The sequence below is a fragment of the Macaca mulatta genome, chromosome 4 (assembly GCF_049350105.2).
Source record: "Macaca mulatta isolate MMU2019108-1 chromosome 4, T2T-MMU8v2.0, whole genome shotgun sequence".
In the NCBI taxonomy this organism is placed as follows: Eukaryota; Metazoa; Chordata; class Mammalia; order Primates; family Cercopithecidae; genus Macaca; species Macaca mulatta.
The window spans coordinates 5,990,577-6,007,915 of NC_133409.1; the positions used below are offsets into that span (position 1 = coordinate 5,990,577).

The 17,339-nt window shown below is 40.9% G+C and overlaps 1 pseudogene across 1 annotated transcript; it reads right to left on the reverse strand.

Moving 5' to 3' along the window:
- Positions 1-15,754: 15,754 nt before the first annotated feature.
- LOC716283 (large ribosomal subunit protein eL19 pseudogene) lies at positions 15,755-16,476 on the reverse strand (annotated as a pseudogene). Its single transcript, XR_013416973.1, has one exon. The product of XR_013416973.1 is annotated as a large ribosomal subunit protein eL19 pseudogene (transcript).
- Between the last annotated feature and the right edge of the window lie 863 nt (positions 16,477-17,339).

Sequence of the window (17,339 nt, forward strand, 5' to 3'; positions counted from 1 at the left end):
CAAATGAGTTCACCCCCCAAACCTTCACGTGCTGCTGCTGTCACTGTCCCTCCCTCCCTCCCTTTCACGAGCATGTACTGAACACTCATTATGCACTTGGCTTGGCATTAGGTGTGCGGTGGTGAGGAACAGGGATGGGCGAAACCTCATTGCGTTGTCTTGGCACTTGCTGTCTAGTGGAGGTAACCCACACTCAACGGAAAAAAGTTTTTAAAAGGAGATACATTCTGATGATGATAAATGTTACCCCCAAAATAAGCAGTGTCTTGGGAAAAAGGGCAGCTTGGATGGGGAGCACTTGAATCAATGTTGTCAGGAAATGCTTTCCTGGGGAGTTGACCTTGAAGCCAAAACATGAAGGTCAGAAAGAGCCAGAAACCTGAAGACCTGTGCAAGCCTCTCCAGGGCATGAACTGCACACAGAAGGACTTCAAAAGGAGGAATTGCTTGTTGTACTCAAGGAGTCCGAAGGCCCACAAGGACAGAACATGGAGAGTATAAAAGGGGAGATGGAGGAGAAGTGGGGGGTGAACAGAGAGTGGTCCTGTGCACGCTCGCAGGCTTGTGAAGCGTTTGCATGTTGCACTGCATGCACTAACACCATGTTCCAGAGGAGATGAGTTGGACTTGCCTTCCTCTCCACCGCAAAATAGTCTGTTGTTTAAGAATGTCTTGTTGTAGGGGAGCAGTAGCAGGGGACGGAGTCGGGAGGCTACTGCAACCTTTTACGTGAGGTACAATGATGCTCTAGACCTAGGGCTGACGTGAATTTCTGCTTGCCTGCCCCTTCAAATAATTTTTTAAAACTTTACACTTTCTTGGACGTTTGTTAAATTGGCTGGTAAGGCTTTGATAATAAGTTTTTATAGTTGTAAAGGTTGCAATTTCCTCACAGACCTAAGTACTGACATTTTAGAATAAAGAGGTTATAAAATGCCTTCAGACTGGGCTTGGTGGTTCACACCTGTAATTCCAGCAGTTTGGGAGGCCAAGGCAGGCGGATTGCCTGAGCTCAGGAGTTTGAGACCAGCCTCGGCAACACAGTGAAACCCTGTCTCTACTAAAATACAAAAGAAATTAGCCGGGCATGGAGGCATGGGCCTGTAGTCCTAGCTACTCGGGAGGCTGAGGCAGGAGAATTGCCTGAAACCGGGAGGTGGAAGTTGCAGTGAGCCGAGATCATGCCACTGCACTGCAGCCTGGGTGACAGAGTGAGACTCTGTCTCACAAAAAAAAAAAAGAAAAAAGAAAAAAATTGCCTTCAAATGTACCCAGTGGAATCTTGATATAAAAAACATTCATACTTAATATTCATTCATTAGCATACATAGAGCTAAAATAATTAGGGATTTTATTTTTTATTCTTTTTTATTTCCATAGTTTATTGGGGTATAGGTGGTATTTGGTTACACAAGTTCTTTAGCATTGATTTGTGAGATTTTGGTGCACCTGTCACCCAAGAAGTATACACTGCACCCTATTTGTAGTCTTTTATCCCTCACTCCCCTCCTACAGCTTCCCTGGTGTCCCCAGAGTCCATTGTATCATTCTTATGCCTTTGCATCCTCATAGCTTAGTTCCCACTTATGACTGAGAACATACGATGTTTGGTTTTCCATTCCTTAGAATGATAGTCTCCAATTCTATCCATTTCTCTGTGAATGCCATTAACTCATTCCTTTTTAATGGCTGAGTAGTATTCCATCATATATATATATGATGGTATATATACACATACCACAGTTTCTTTGTCCACTTATTGCTTGATGGGCATTTGGGTTGGTTCCACGTTTTTGCAATTGTGAATTGTGCTGCTATAAATATGCATGTGCAAGTATCTTTTTTGTACAATGACTTCTTTTTCTCTGGGTAGATACCCAGTAGTGGGAATTCTTTTATCGGTTTTAGGAGCTTTCTGGGGGAGTCTTTAGGGTTTTCTAGGTAAACGATCATATCATCAGCAAACAGCCACAGTTTGACTTCCTCTTTACCGATCTGGATGCCCTGTATTTCTCTCTCTTGTCTGATTGCTCCAGCCAGGACTTCCAGTTCTATGTTGAAGAGGAGAGGCAAGAGTGGGCATCCTTGTCTTGTTCCAGTTCTCAGAGGGAATGCTTTCAACTTTTCCCCATTCAGTATTATGTTGGCTGTGGGTTTGTCATAGATAGCTTTTATTACCTTGAGGTATGTCCCTTGTACGCCAATTTTGCTGAGAGTTTTAATCATAAAGGATGCTGGATTTTGTCAAATGCTTTTTCTGCATCTATTGAGATGGCCGTGTGATTTTTGTTTTTAATTCTGTTTATGTGATGTATCACATTTATTGATTTGCATAGGTTAAACTATCCCTGCATCCCTGGTATAAAACCCACTTGATCATGGTGGATTATCTTTTTGATATGTTGTTGAATTCAGTCAGCCAGTATTTTGTTAATCAGGGATATTGGTTTGTAGTTTCTTTTTGGTTATGTCCTTTCCTGGTTTTAGTATTAGGGTGATACTGGCTTCACTGAATGATTTCGGGAGGGTTCCCTCTTTGTCTTGTGGAATAGTGTCAGTAGGATTGGTACCAATTATTTGAATGTCTGGTAGAATTCTTCTGTGAATCCACCTGTTCCTGGACATTTTTCTTTTCTTTTCTTTTTTTTTTTTTTCTTTTTGAGACAAGGTCTGTCACCCAGGCTGGAGTGCAGTGATGGGATCATGGTCACTGCAGCCTCTGCCTTCCAGGTTCAAGTGATTCTCATGCCTCAGTCTCCTGAGTAGCTGAGATTAGAGGCACATGATGCCACCACACACAGCTAATTTTTGTATTTTTAGTAGAGACGCGGTTTCACTATGTTGGCAAGGGTGGTCTCGAACTCCTAACCTCAAGTGATCCACCCACCTCTGCCTCCCAAAGTGCTGAGATTATAGGTATGAGCCACTGCACCTGACCCCTGGACATTTCTTGGTTGGTAAGTTTTAAATTACCACTTCAATCTCGCTCCCTGTTCTTGGTCTGTTGAGGACATCTAATTCTTCCTGATTTAAACTAGGAGTGTTGTATCTTTCAGGAATTTATCCATCTCGTCCAGGTTTTCTAGTTTATGCACATAAAGGTGTTCATAGTAGCCTTGAGTGATCTTTTGTATTTCTGTGGTGTCAGTTATAGTATCATTTCTTATTGAGCCTATTTGGATTTTCTATCTTCTTTTCTTGGTTAATCTTGCTAACGGCCTATCAATGTTATTTATCTTTTTGAAGAACCAGCTTTTTGTTTCATTAATCTTTTGTATCTTTTTTGTTTCAATTTCATCTAGTTCTGCTCTGATCTTGGTTGTTTCCTTTCTTCTGCTGGGTTTGGGTTTGGTTTGTTCTTCTTTCTCTAGTTCCTTGAGGTGTGACCTTAGATTGTCTGTTTGTGCTCTTTCAGACTTTTTGATGTAGACATTTAGGGCTATGAACTTTCCTCTTAGCATCATCTTTGCTGTGTCCCAGAAGTTTTGATAGGTTGTGTCACTATTATCATTCAGTTCAAATAATTTTTTAATTTCCATCTTAATTTCATTTTTGACCCAATGATCATTCAGGCACAGGTTATTTAATTTCCATGTATTTGCAGGGTTTTGAAGGTTCCTTTTGGAGTTGATTTCCAGTTTTATTCCACTAAGATCTGAGAGAGTGCTTGATATAATTTCAATTTTCTTAAATTTATTGAGGTCCATTTTGTGGCCTTATTATGTGGTCTATCTTGAAGAAAGTTCCATGTACTGTTGTATAGAATGTATATTCTGTGGTTGATGGATGGAATGTTCCATATATATCTGTTAAATCCATTTGTTCCAGGGTATAGTTTGAATCCATTGTTTCTTTGTTGACTTTTCATCTTCATGACGTGTTTAGTGCTGTCAGTGGAGTAATGAAGTCTCCCACTATTATTGTGTTGCTGTCTATCTGATTTCTTAGGTCTATTAGTAATTGTTTTATACATTTGGGAGCTCCAGTGTTTGGTGCATATATACTTAGGATTTTGATATTTTCCTGTTGGACAAGGCCTTTTATCATATAATGTCCCTTTTTGTCTTTTTAAACTGCTGTTGCTTTAAATTAAAGTTTGTTGTGTCTGATATAAGAATAGCTACTCCTGCTTACTTTTGGTGTCCATTTGCTTAAAATGTCTTTTTTCACCCTTTATCTTAAATTAGCGAGAGTCCTTACGTGTTAGGTGAGTCTGTTGAAGGCAGCAGATGGTTGGTTGGTGAATTCTCATCCATTCTGCAATTCTGTATCTTTTAAGTGGAGCATTTAGGCCATTTACATTCAATATTAGTATTGAGATGTGAGGTACCATTCCATTCATCCTGCTATTTGTTGCCTGTATACCTTGGTTTTTTGTTTTTGCTTTTTAAATTGTATTTTTATTTTGTAGGTCCTGTGAGATTTATGTCTTAAGTAGATTCTGTTTTGATGATGTTTCCAGGATTTGTTTCAAGATTTAGTGTTCCCTTTAGCAGTTCTTGTAGTGGTGGCTTGGTAGTGGTGAATTCTCTCAGCATTTGTTTGTCTGAAAAAGACTGTATCTTTCCTTCACAGGCAAAGCTTACTTTCACTGGATACAAAATTCTTGGCTGCCAATTGTTTTGTTTAAGGAGGCTGAAGATAGGGCCTCAATCCTTTCTAGCTTGTAGGGTTTCTACTGAGAAACCTGCTGTTAATCTGATAGGTTTTCCTTTACAGGTTACCTGATGCTTTAGTCGTACAGCTCTTAAAATTCTTTCCTTTTTCTTAACTTTAAAGAACCTGATGACAATGTGCCTAGGTGATGATCTTCTTTGTGATGAATTTTCCAGGTGTTCTTTGTGCTTCTTGTGTTTTGTCTAGATCTCTAGCAAGGCTGGGGAAGTTTTCCTCGATTACTTCCCCAAATATGTTTTCCAAACTTTTATAAATCTTTCCTTCCTCAAGAACACTGATTATTCTTAGGTTTGGTCATTTAACATAATCCCAGACTTCTTGGAACTTTGTTCATATTTTCTCATTCTTTTTTCTTTGTCTAGATTGTATTGGGTTAATTCAAAGAGCTTGTCTTTGAGCTCTGAATTTCTTTCTTCTACTTGTTCAATTATATTGCTGAGACTTTCCAGAGCATTTTGCATTTCTATAAGGGTGTCCATTGTTTCCTGAAGTTTTGATTGTTTTTTTATTTATGCTATCTATTTCCTTGACTCTTCCTTCACTTATTGTAACATTTTGGGTTTTCTTACATTGGGCTTTGCCTTTCTCTGGTGGCTCCCTGATTAGCTTAATAACTAACCTTCTGAATTATTTTTCAGGTAAATCAGAGATTTCTTCCTGGTTTGGGTCCATTGCTGGTGAGCTAGTCTGATTTTTTTGGAGGTGTTAGAGAACCTTGTTTTGTCATATTACCAGAGTTGGTTTTCTGTTTCCTTCTTATTTGGGTAGGCTTTGTCAGAGGGAAGGTCGAGGTCTGAAGGCTGTTGTTCAGACTCTTTTGTCCTATGGGGTGCTCCCTTGATGTAGTTCTCTCCCATTTTTCCTATGGATGTGGCTTCCTGAGAGCTGAGCTATAGTTATTCTTTTCTCTCTTCTGGATTTAGCCACTCAGCAAGTCTACCAGGTTCCGGGTTGGTGCTGGGGGTTGTCTGCACAGAGTCCTGTGATGTGAACTATCTGTTGGTTTCTCAGCTATGGATACCAGCACGGTATTTGGGGTGTTGCCTGGGTTCTGCAGGAGCAATCTGCTTCCTTCAGGGTGTCTGTGGGTCCTCTTAGCAGGGATTTTAAGTTTTTCTCTTTGAATTTGTATGTTCATTTCACTTGGCCTACAAAAGTATATTCTAATGTAATATGCCATGAATATTAAAACTTTTTTTTTTTGAGACGGAGTTTCATTCTTGTTGCCCAGGCTAGAGTGCAATTGCGCGATCTTGTCTCACCGCAACCTCCCCTTCCCAGGTTCAAGTGATTCTCCTGTCTCAGCCTCCTGAGTAGCTGGGATTACAGGCATGTGCCACCATGCCTGGCTAATTTTATATTTTTCATAGAGATGGGGTTTCTCCATGTTGGTCAGGCTGGTCTCGAACTCCCAACCTCAGGTGATTTTTCCACCTTGGCCTCCCAAAGTGCTGGGATTACAAGTGTGAGCCACTGCACCCCGCCTAAAACTTTTTTATTGATCTTTCTATCATATTTCTAGACACACACATACACACACACACACACACACACACACACGTTGCACTCTATGGATCTATTTACCCATTCATCCATACAATATATTCCATTTTTTTTTCTGTTTACTTTCTTTTAAATATAAGATGTTAAACATTTTCTTCTGGACTGAGGTATCATGATACAATTAGTACACAACTTTTCAATATAGCATAAATATAATACAAAATTCAGTAAACAATTTTAAAAGTTTACAAGTAAAATTTTATTTGAAATCTTAGCCCTGATAAGATTTACTAGTGGTGGTGATCAGTGGGAATATTGAGGTTTTTACTTTTTACTTACAAGAATTTTTAAATTGTCCTTTTCATACAATGCTCGAGGTTTTTAAACCTTAGGTCAATGTCTTGATGGGTGAACTGTTAGCCTTTCTCTTGTAAAACTGAAAAAAAGCAGTTTTGAAGTGGGATTGAAAGAGGAGAACATGCTCCTCAGCTTGAGGCTCAGCATCTCTAAGGAGCTATTCTGTGTTTATTTCTTATGCTTCCTTTCCTAACTCACAAATAGTGTTCCCTTGTCTTCTGTTCTCAACCGATCTTTTCTCATAGTTCTCCTATCTCTGCTTTATGCTCTTGTTTTTTAGAGTTTATCTTTTAATCATCACTTTTTCTTCATTCAAAATAATTGGCCCCAATTTTGATATTTTCCTTGGTGCATTATTTCTGTTGTCTTACTATTATCATTATTGAGATATAATTAACATCTAATAAAATGCACTGACTTTTAGTGTTCTTAATGCATTTTAACATTATATCCACCTCTGTAACAATCACTCAAAACAAGATAGAAAATATTTCCATCATCACGAAATTCCCTCACATCCCCTCCAATCAACTCTCCAACTCCCTCCACCAAAAAACCACTTTCTAACTTTTATCATTATGGACAAATTTAACACAACTGGAATCATAAATTTGTACTCTTGAGTTTTTAATTTGTTTAACTGCTATATGTCTGTTTATTTATTCTTTGAAATAATTTCAGATTTATAAAAAGTTGTAAAAATAACAGATAAAAGATCTATAAGTTAACATTGCACATAACCATAGTAAACTTATCAAAACCAGAAACAATACTACTGGTATCTAGTAAATAATCTACAAACCTTATTCAAATTTTGGCAGCCATTCCACAAATGTCCTTTTCTAGTTAGTTAGTTTCTTCTTCTTTTTTTTTTAATTACTAAATACATTCCATTGTCTATCTGATCTCTTTTTGGGGCCACAGAATTGTTTTCAGTTTCTATCCATTAAAAATAAAGCTGTGATGCATATTCTTGTACACATCCTTTTATGAACATACTTTCATTTTTCCTGAGTATATACCTAGAGAGAAAATTGCTCAATCATAGGGTTAGTGAATATTCAACTTGATAAGAAATTGTTGAACAGTTTCCCCAAGTTAATTGTACCGTTTTAAATTTCCACCAGCAATGTGTTAGCGTTCTAATTGTCCCACTTCCTTGCCAATACATGGTGTTGTCATCATTTTGATTCTAGTAATTTTAGTGAATGTGAAATGATATCTCATGGTTGTTTTAACATGCATTTGCCTGATGTTGAGCACCTTTTAAATATCCTTATTGCCCATTCATATGTTTTTATCTGTGGTGTCCAAGTCTTTTGCTTATTTTTAAATTAGGTTATTTGTTTTTTCATTGTCTAATTGTTTCATCATTGCCAGCTTGTCAAAAGTCTCTACATATGCTGAATGAGTTCATTGCCACATACATGTGCTGTGAAGATTTTCCCTAATCTGTGATTTACCTATTTATTTTCTTAGTGGTAGACATTCTGAGTAGAAATTTTAAAGTCTAGTTTATCAATTTTTTTCCTTTTATAAATAGTGTTTTTCATGTCCTAAGAGATCTCTGCTGAATTGAAAAATTGTGAAGCTATTCTCCTCTGCTTTCTTTCTTTTCTTTTTTCTTTTCTTTTATTCTCTCTCTCTTTCTCCCCTCCTTTCCTCCCTCCCTTCATCCTCCCTTCCTTCCTCCCTTCCTTCCCTTCTCTTCTCTTCCCTCCCTCTTTCTCTCCCTTTTTCCCTCCCTCCCTCCCTCCTTTCCTCCTTCCTTCCTTCCTTCTCTCCTTTCCTTCCTCCTTTTCTTTCTTTCTTTCTGCAAGGATCTCACTCTGTTGCCTCAGCTGGTGTGCAGTAGTGCGATCTTGGCTCACTGCAGCCTCAACCTCCTGGGCTCAATTTATCCTCTCACCTCAACCTCCCAAGTAGCTGGGACTACAGGCGTGCACCACCACACCTGTCCAATTTTTGTATTTTTGTAGAGACAGGGTCTCGTCATATTGCCCAGGCTTCTCGGATATATTACTGCAGAAGTTCTGCTGCTCTCAGTTTTTTGCTCAGGACTACAACCTGCCACGTGTTATTTTCTGGCTATGGAAGGAGATGGGGTCTGGCGTTATCTCTTTTTCCCTGGGGATATCTAGCTTTTCCAACTATAGTTTTATTCTTTTTTTAAAGTTCATGAGGTTAAACAACACCAACTATAGTTTAAAAAAGAGGTTCCTTTTCACACTAGTTGAAAGTTAATTGCCCATACATGTGTGCTTTACTCTTGACTATTTATTCTGTTCCACTGATCTATTTTCCTATCCTTATGCCAATATTTTACTGTCTTAATTACTGTAAATTTATAATCATTCCTAAATCCAAGGAGCGCAAGTTCTCTAAACTTGTTTTTCTTTGTTAAAAATTATATGGCTCTTTTAGATTTGTTTTTGCATTTCCATATACATTTTAGAATCAGTTTGTCTGATACTAAAACAAAAACAAAAACCCCTGCTATCCTACTGCAGTTCTGCTGGGGTTTGCATTAAATTTATAGACCATTTTAGGTTAATTCCATGGTGACAATCTTGTGTCTTCCAGTCCAGAAATATGTACTATTTTTTTCAGCTTATTTAGATATTATTTAGCTTCCCTCAGTGGGGTTTTATAGTTTCCAGCACAGAGGTCTTGCATGTCCTTTTGAGATATATTTCTAGAAACCTGATTTTCTTTTGGGGTTATTATTTAAAATTTACTGTTGTAATTTCACTTTTCAATTGTTGTTATGTAGAAATACAGTTATTTTTGTATATTGACCTTGCATGCTGTGACCCTGAAGACCACTTATTCTAGTAGATTTGGGGTTTTCTGTACAAACATATAGATCACTTGTGAATTCTGAGAGTTTTGCTTCTTTGCCAATCTGTTTGCCTTTTATGTAATATTCTGGTTCTATGTCAGGTGTTAAGACCTCTGCTAAAGTTTTGAGTACAAATGGTGACAGTAGACATCAGTCAGTGCCTTTTTCCAATCTTAGGAAAATAGAATGTAATATATCACCATTTCATATGATGTCTGTGATTAGATCTTCTAGGTTGAGGACATTTCTTTTTATTCCTATTTTTTTTCTGAGAATTATTATTACAAAGGCATGTTGAAGTTTATCAAACGCTGTTTCCACAACCACTAAGACGATCATATCGTCTTTTCTCTTTTATTCTGTTAATGTGGTGCATTATATGAATTGGTTTCAAATGTTGATCCAACCTTGCATTCCTTGGATAAACCCCACTTGGTCATTGTGTAGTAGACTTCTTATATACAACTGGATTTTTTTTGCTAACATTTTCATGGGGATTTTGGTTACTAAATTCCTAAGGAAGGTAGATATGGCTTTTTTTTTTTTTTTGGTAATATCTTTGTCAATTTTTGTTATTAAGGTATGCTTCTCTCACAAAATGTTTTATAAAATTTACCAGTAAAGCCATTTGGCCCTGAAGGTTTGTTTTGTGGGAAAGTTTTTAATTAATATTTTATTTTTCTAAATAAATATGAAGATATCTGGATTTTCTGTTTCTTCTGCAGTCACTTTTGGTAACTAATGTCTTTTAAAGAATTTGTTCATTAATCTAAGTTATTGAATTTAGAAACATTAGATTTTCTGTAAAATCTCTTATTCTTTTTAATGTCTATAGGGACACTGGTGATGTTGCTTCTTGATTCCTACTCTTACAAATTTGAGTGTTCCCTCTCATTGTTTTATCCATCCAGTTAGAGGTTTATCAATTTTAATTGATTTTTCAAGGAACCATAATTTGCTTTTATTAATTTTCTCCCTTTTATGCTTTCTATTTCAATGATTCTACTTTTACCTTTTTTGTTTCTTTTCTCTACTTTGGGTTTAATGTAGTATTCTTTCTCTAGGTTATTAAAAAGGAAGTTCACATCATTGACTTTAAAACTCTCTTTTTTCCTAACAGAAGCATTTAATATTATACATTTTTCCTCTAAAGTCAGTTTTAGCTGCATACAACAAATTTTGGTATGTGTGTTTTTATCATTTGGTCCAAAATATTTCTCAATTTTTCTGTGATTTCTCCTTTTACACATGTGCTGTTTAGAAGACTGTTACTAGTTTCTAAATATTTGTGAATATTCTATATCTTTATTTTGTTGATTTTTAAAAATCTGATAATAGACATTTATTTAAAAACCCACATCTAACATTATATTTAACTTTGGAACACTAAATGCTTTGCCCCTGTGGTCAGTAAAAAGACAAGGATGTCTGTTCTCACCACTTCTATTCATCATTACACTGGAAATTCTAGCTAGAGCAATCAAGCAAGAAGAAGAAATAAAATGCATCCAGAATGAAAGGGAAGGAGTTGTTTCAAAGTCTCCGAGTCCTTACAATTTCTGAGTCTCCTTGTTTTGCCTGTTTCCTGTTTTACGTGGGTCACGTTGCCTTGCTTTTTCATGTTTTATCGCATTTGATTTTTGTTGGGTATTCTTGTAGAAAGGAATAGTTAAGAGTGAAGTAGATGATACTTTCCTGCAAAGAGGGGTGAGCTGGATTCTGCCAGGCTGCAGAAGGGAAGGTCCATCGCCCTGATCCACAGGTGGCTGGGGTCTGGGTTTGCTGTAGTTGTAGCTTGGCTCAGTTCACCATGTGCTGAAATATTTTGAGGGACAATCAGCAGAGCAAAAGATGTTAACACAGGCATGGTTCCAGGCCCTGTCTGTGTTTTGAGCCGTTGCCTGGCATTGTCTGGAGGCCTGGGAGGGGCTCCACTCAGGCTTCCACTCTGTCTCCTGTTTTCTGAGACTGGTTCTCTGCACCTGGGTGAGACTCAGCAAGGCTCCAGGGAATGCATCCTGTCTCTCAGTCCCTGCTCCCAGCTTTATCCCTCAGCGCTCAGTGAAGGGCTCCACAGAGGCCTTTGGGAAAAGCTTGGAGGCTGGGTGCAGCATTGCCGGTGACTCCAGCCACAGGGATGCCAGCTGATCACCCACTTATCCGCAGATGCAAACATGGGGCCAGTTTCTCCTGGCCTCCAGCCATTTCATTTTTGTCATTCTGCTGTGGATAAGTGTGTGCCTGTGGACTTCACTCCTGTGAATGGCTTGTCACTTTCTAGAGTTTGGTTTATTTATTTATGTATCTTTTATCCTCAGAAATCTGATGGGCTGCTAAAAACATTGTCATAGCTTATCTCTTTCTTTTTCTTGGTAGTTTAAAATCAATAGTTTTGAGCAACTTGATTTTTCATTAAAACTAGAAGAAAAAATCCTATGTGTTACTCCTCTATCAAATTATATCCTGAGCTGGTTACTTTTTCACCACTCATCTTTAAATGAAGTGAGGTTTTTTGTTTTTTTTTTTTTCCTGACCGGTGATTGTAAGAAGGAGACAAGGCCATTCTTCACACTGGCAGGACTTCCCCTTGCTCTCCAGCTGTCTGTGCACGTGCATCTGTGCCTGTACATCTCCTCTGCAGATGGGGAGATGGACAGTGGCTCGTGGTACTGTGTCATCTCCACGCCTGTCTCTGCACACACTTGTTCTTTCCAAGATGGTTCTTTTGTGTATGTCCTCATTTTTAATAACACATCTTGATTTTTAAAGTTCTGATAATCACTTTTTTTCCTGAAATTCATTAGCACCTCTTCCTGAAATATAGAATTTGGCATGTGGCCTGCACACAGTGGCCCGCATGCCAGCCTGGCTCTCTTGTGCTTTGCTGACTGTGCAGCCTGAGTTTCTGGGGTTCCTCAGAGCCATCACTCAGAGGCCACCGAGGCTCATTCTCAGGGTTTATGTCAGACTCCAGCCTCACAGTTTCTCTATCGTATTTTTGCAAGTTTTCTGGACTGTGTCCTTTCACCATGAACAGGTGTCCCTTGGCCTGCCTTCAGCCTGGAGGGAACCCTTGTCGTCATAGAAGGAGGATGTGCTCTGGACGGACACGTCAGGCAGGATGGGCAGTGAGGCGTGCGCTGGACTCCAGGTCTCACCCGTTCCCTCTGGGCACAGATGGACAGGCACAGCCTGTGGTGATACACAGAACATGAACACCTGAAGACCCCTGGGATTTTTCAGTCACAAAAACCTGAGGGAGCTGCCATTTCTGCCGAGTGTGACACCATGGTGTCTTCCAGCTGCCTTGGAGTTGCTCACTGGAGCTGCCCTGGCCTGGGACCACTGCTATGCCAAACAGAAAGTGGCCAGCAAATCTGGGGAAAGCTGCCTCTGTCATTTGTGACTCATACTCTGTAAGAGGGGCTCCAAAGCATTTCTTTCAGTCCCATTGAATTAATAGCATTTTTAGTGATATGTCTTTTTCTACATTGAAAAACTGTTTTAACTGTTCTCTCCTTCAGGTGCAGACATTGGATGATGTGGGTATGGAGAGACGCAACTGCGACAGCAGATAAAAAATTACCCTTCCCTCTGACAATTAGCACCTTGTCCCTGGTCAAGGCCACCCTACCTGGCCCTTCAGCCCTTGGAGAAGTCAGCTTGTATGGGATCGTCAGTTACGTTTTAGTAGGTAGCTAGTTAGGCATGAGCAGGGCAGAAGAGCCCCCATGCCAACACCAGCAATGTCAGGAGAGCATCAGAGGATGGTCAGGTCACTGTTAACTGTCTCTCTAAAATAATAATTCGTCATAGCCAGTACCAGGGAAAGGCCATCTCCCAACAGAAAATACCTGAAGCCAGTGACCAGCAGCTTCCCCATAAGATTTCAGGAGTTGGGCCAGTGGGCTCAAGCATGCACACTAAGAGGCAAAATGGTGGAGTTTAACAGGCATATGATCTTCCTCTAGGAACACTCGATTGGTAAGAGAAAAATGCCTCAAGTGAGCATGGGTACAACTCCAGGAAGCACACTATGCATGCGGCCCCTCCCAAGAGCTGGCAGACCACTGCACAGGCAGATAGCCCGCCCCAAGGGAAGAATTAGTGGAGAAGGGATGCAAGATCCCAAAAGCATGCCAGCCTATAAAATCCCCATGTCAAAGGCCAAAGAGGGCACTTGATCTCTCAAGCTGTGCCCCCTGGTCCTCTTCCAAGCGTCCTTTACTTTCTCTCCTGCTCTAAAATGTTGTAATAAATTTTCACTTCTGCTCTAAAACTTGCCTCGGTGGTCTCTCCCTCTGCCCTGTGTCCCTCGGTCAAATTCTTTCTTCCAAGGAGACAAAAATCGAGGTTGCTGCAGACCCATACAGATTCACCACCACGAACAATGAAAGGATCAACCCACCGAAAGGATAGAGCAATCCTAAATGTGCATGTACCAAAAAAACAGAGCTTCAATGAACATGAAGCAAAGATGGAAAGAACTGAAAGGAAAAATAGAAAAATAGACAAAAATGGCTTGAAAGATAATTACTTGAAGTGTAGAGATAGATTTCTTTAATGACCCTGCTCTCAAAATAATTTCCTGCAGCCCCTATAGGGCTTTTAGAGAAGGAGTATGCAATCCCTGGGCCACAGACCGGTACTGGTTCATGGCCTGTTAGGAACCAGGCCGCACAGGAGAAGGTGAGTGGCAGGTGAGCGAGTGAAGCTTCATCCGTATTTACAGCCGCTCCTCAGTACTCACATTACTGCCTGAGCTCCGCCTCCTGCCAGGTGGCATTAGATTCTCATAGGAGCACAAACCCTACTGTGAACTGCACATGCGAGGGATCTAGGTTGTGCGCTCCTTATGAGAATCTAACTAATGACTGAAGACCTGAGGTGGCGCTGAGGCAGTAATGCTAGTGCTGGGGAGTGGCTGCAAATACAGATTAACATAAGCAGAAAGGGTTCCCTGCAGAGACCACAATACATCAATTGCAAGACTCATATCAAAACCCTATCAGTGGGTGGCAAGTGACAATTAAGCTGTCTTGGTGGCAGGCTTTATAGTGGCAAGTGAGCTGATGTATTTCAATTGCACAGCTGCATCTGGTGGCAACTTTAAGTCAGAATCCGACACTTATTTCAATATGTGCATGGCTTACCTGTTACTTTATTGCCCACTTCTGTTCCTGCCTCTTTCCGCACTGCACACTTGTCTCAGTCACAGTTTTGTTAAGCCCACAAGCTAACCCTAGCCAAAATGAGTAAAAACTAAATGTCACTAGAGAGCTTCTTTGAAAAGGAAGAAAGACCCAATGATGAGACAGAAGAAGACTCTAAGACTGCCAATAAAAGGAAAGCTGCATTTGAAAGAAAATACCAAGAGTCTTACTTAAATTACCAGTTCATTGCAACAGGTGATTCACATTCTCCAAGTCTACTTTGTATAATACATGGCGACTGACTATCCAACAAAGCCATGAAACCTTCAAAACTGCTTCACCACATGGAGATCAAGCATCCTGCATTAAAAGACAAGTCTTTGGAGTGAACACAAAGAACAGAAGCAATTATTGAAGGCCACCACTTCATCAAATGTGTCTGCACTGAGAGCATCACTTTTAGTAACTAACTGCTTGCTAAAGCTAAGAAGCCCTTTACTGCTGGTGAAGAGTTGATCCTGCCTGCTGCTAAGGACATTGGTTGTGAACTTTTAGGAAAGGCTGCAGTTCAAAAGGTGGCAGGTGTTCCTCTTTCGTCTAGCACTGTAACTAGAGGAATTGATGAGATGGCAGAGGATATTGAGGCACAATTGTTAGAGAGGATTAATGAGTCACCGTGGGGCACAATCCAGGTTGATGAGTCTACCGACGTTGACAACAAGGCAGCAATCCTTGTTTATGTGTGATATATTTTTCAAGAGGATGTGCATGAGGATATGCTATGTGCTCTTTTGTTGCCAGTCAACACCCCAGCTGCAGAACTACTCAAGTCTTTGAATGATTACATACTGGGAAAACTAAATTGGTCGTTTTGTGTCAGTATATGCATGGATGGAGTGGCTGCATCACTGGACGGCTTTCTGGTTTCACTACTCGGGTCAAAGAAGTCACTTCTGAATGTGAGTCGACACACTGTGTCATCCACAGAGAAATGCTGGCTAGCCACAAAACGTCACCTGAACTTAACAACATTTTGCAGGATGTGATTAAAATGATCAACCACATTAAAGTACATGCCCTTAACCCATGTCTGTTCATGTAGCTCTGCGAGGAGATGGACGCAGAGCACACACACATTCTCATACACGGAAGTAAAATGCTTTCTAAAGGTAGATCGCTGGCCAGAGTTTTTGAATTAGGAGATTCCTTTAGAATCCAGAGATTTCTTTTTTTTTTCTTTCTTTTTCTTTTTTAAAGGCTTGTTTTATTTTAGTGGCTGATCTGTGTAGTCACGGAGGCCGGTATGTACAGACAAAGAGGGGAGCTTTTATTTCTTGGTCTCTTCCTCCTTGGACAAAGTCTTGATGATCTCCTCCTTCTTGGCCTGGAGGCGCTCTTCAGGCGCTTGCCTGCTTCCTTGGTCTTAGACCTGCGGGCCTCAGCCTGGTCAGCCAGGAGCTTCTTGCGGGCCTTGTCTGCCTTCAGCTTGTGGCTGTGTTCCATGAGAATACGCTTGTTTTTGAACACATTCCCCTTCACCTTCAGGTACAGGCTGTGATACATGTGGCGATCAATCTTCTCACACTCACGGTATCTTCTGAGCAGCCGGCGCAGAATCCTCATTCTCCTCATCCACGTGACCACCTCTGGCATTCGGGCATTGGCTGTACCCTTCCGCTTACCTATGCCCATGTGCCTGGCTTCCGGCGGGCCAAGGTATTTTTCCCGCATCGCGCCCGGAAATGGACCGTCACAGGCTTGCGGATGATCAGCCGGTCTTTGATCAGCTTTCGGATCTGCTGACGGGAGTTGGCATTGGCGATTTCATTGGTCTCATTGGGGTCTCACCAGACCTTCTTCTTGCCACAGCGGAGGACACCAGAGGCGAGCCTCTTCTGAAGCCTGAGCATGCGCATGGCTGCGGCCGCAGCAGCGAAAGGAAAGAGCTCCGAATCCAGAGATTTCTTTTAGAAAAACAGTCAGGGCCGGGCGCGGTGGCTCAAGCCTGTAATCCCAGCACTTTGGGAGGCCGAGACGGGCGGATCACGAGGTCAGGAGATCGAGACCATCCTGGTTAACACGGTGAAACCCCGTCTCTACTAAAAAATACAAAAAACTAGCCGGGCGACGTGGCGGGCGCCTGTAGTCCCAGCTACTCGGGAGGCTGAGGCAGGAGAATGGCGGGAACCCGGGAGGCGGAGCTTGCAGTGAGCCGAGATCCGGCCACTGCACTCCAGCCTGGGCGACAGAGCGAGACTCCGTCTCAAAAAAAAAAAAAAAAAAAAGAAAAAAGAAAAACAGTCAGCCCTGGCAGCACATTTCGGTGACACAGAATGGGTTGCAGAACTTGCTTACTTGTGTGACATATTCAACTTGCTCAACAGACTCAATCTGCCACTTCAGGGGAGAACGACAGCTGTGTTCAAGTCGGCAGATAAAGCGGCTGCATTGAAAGCCAAACTGGAATTACAGGGGTGACAAGTGAACGCTGGGATTTCTGACATGTTTCAAACATTAGCAGAGACTGTGAAAGAGACAGAGCCAGGACCTTCTTTCCCCAGCTGAGGCAGGATCACCGCCTCAGCTTTCAGGAGAGCTTGAGCGATACTTCCCAACCACAGAAGAACCCGGAACCGGGAAGGAATGAATCCGCGACACCCACTTGTGAATAAGCCTGGTGAATCGACTGCCTGTGCTAGAAGAGGATCAGCTGCTTGAGATGGCAAATGACAGTGGTTTTAAAAATGTGTTTGAGACAACTTCAAATCTCCGTATGTTCTGGATGAAGGTCCAGGTGGAATATCCTG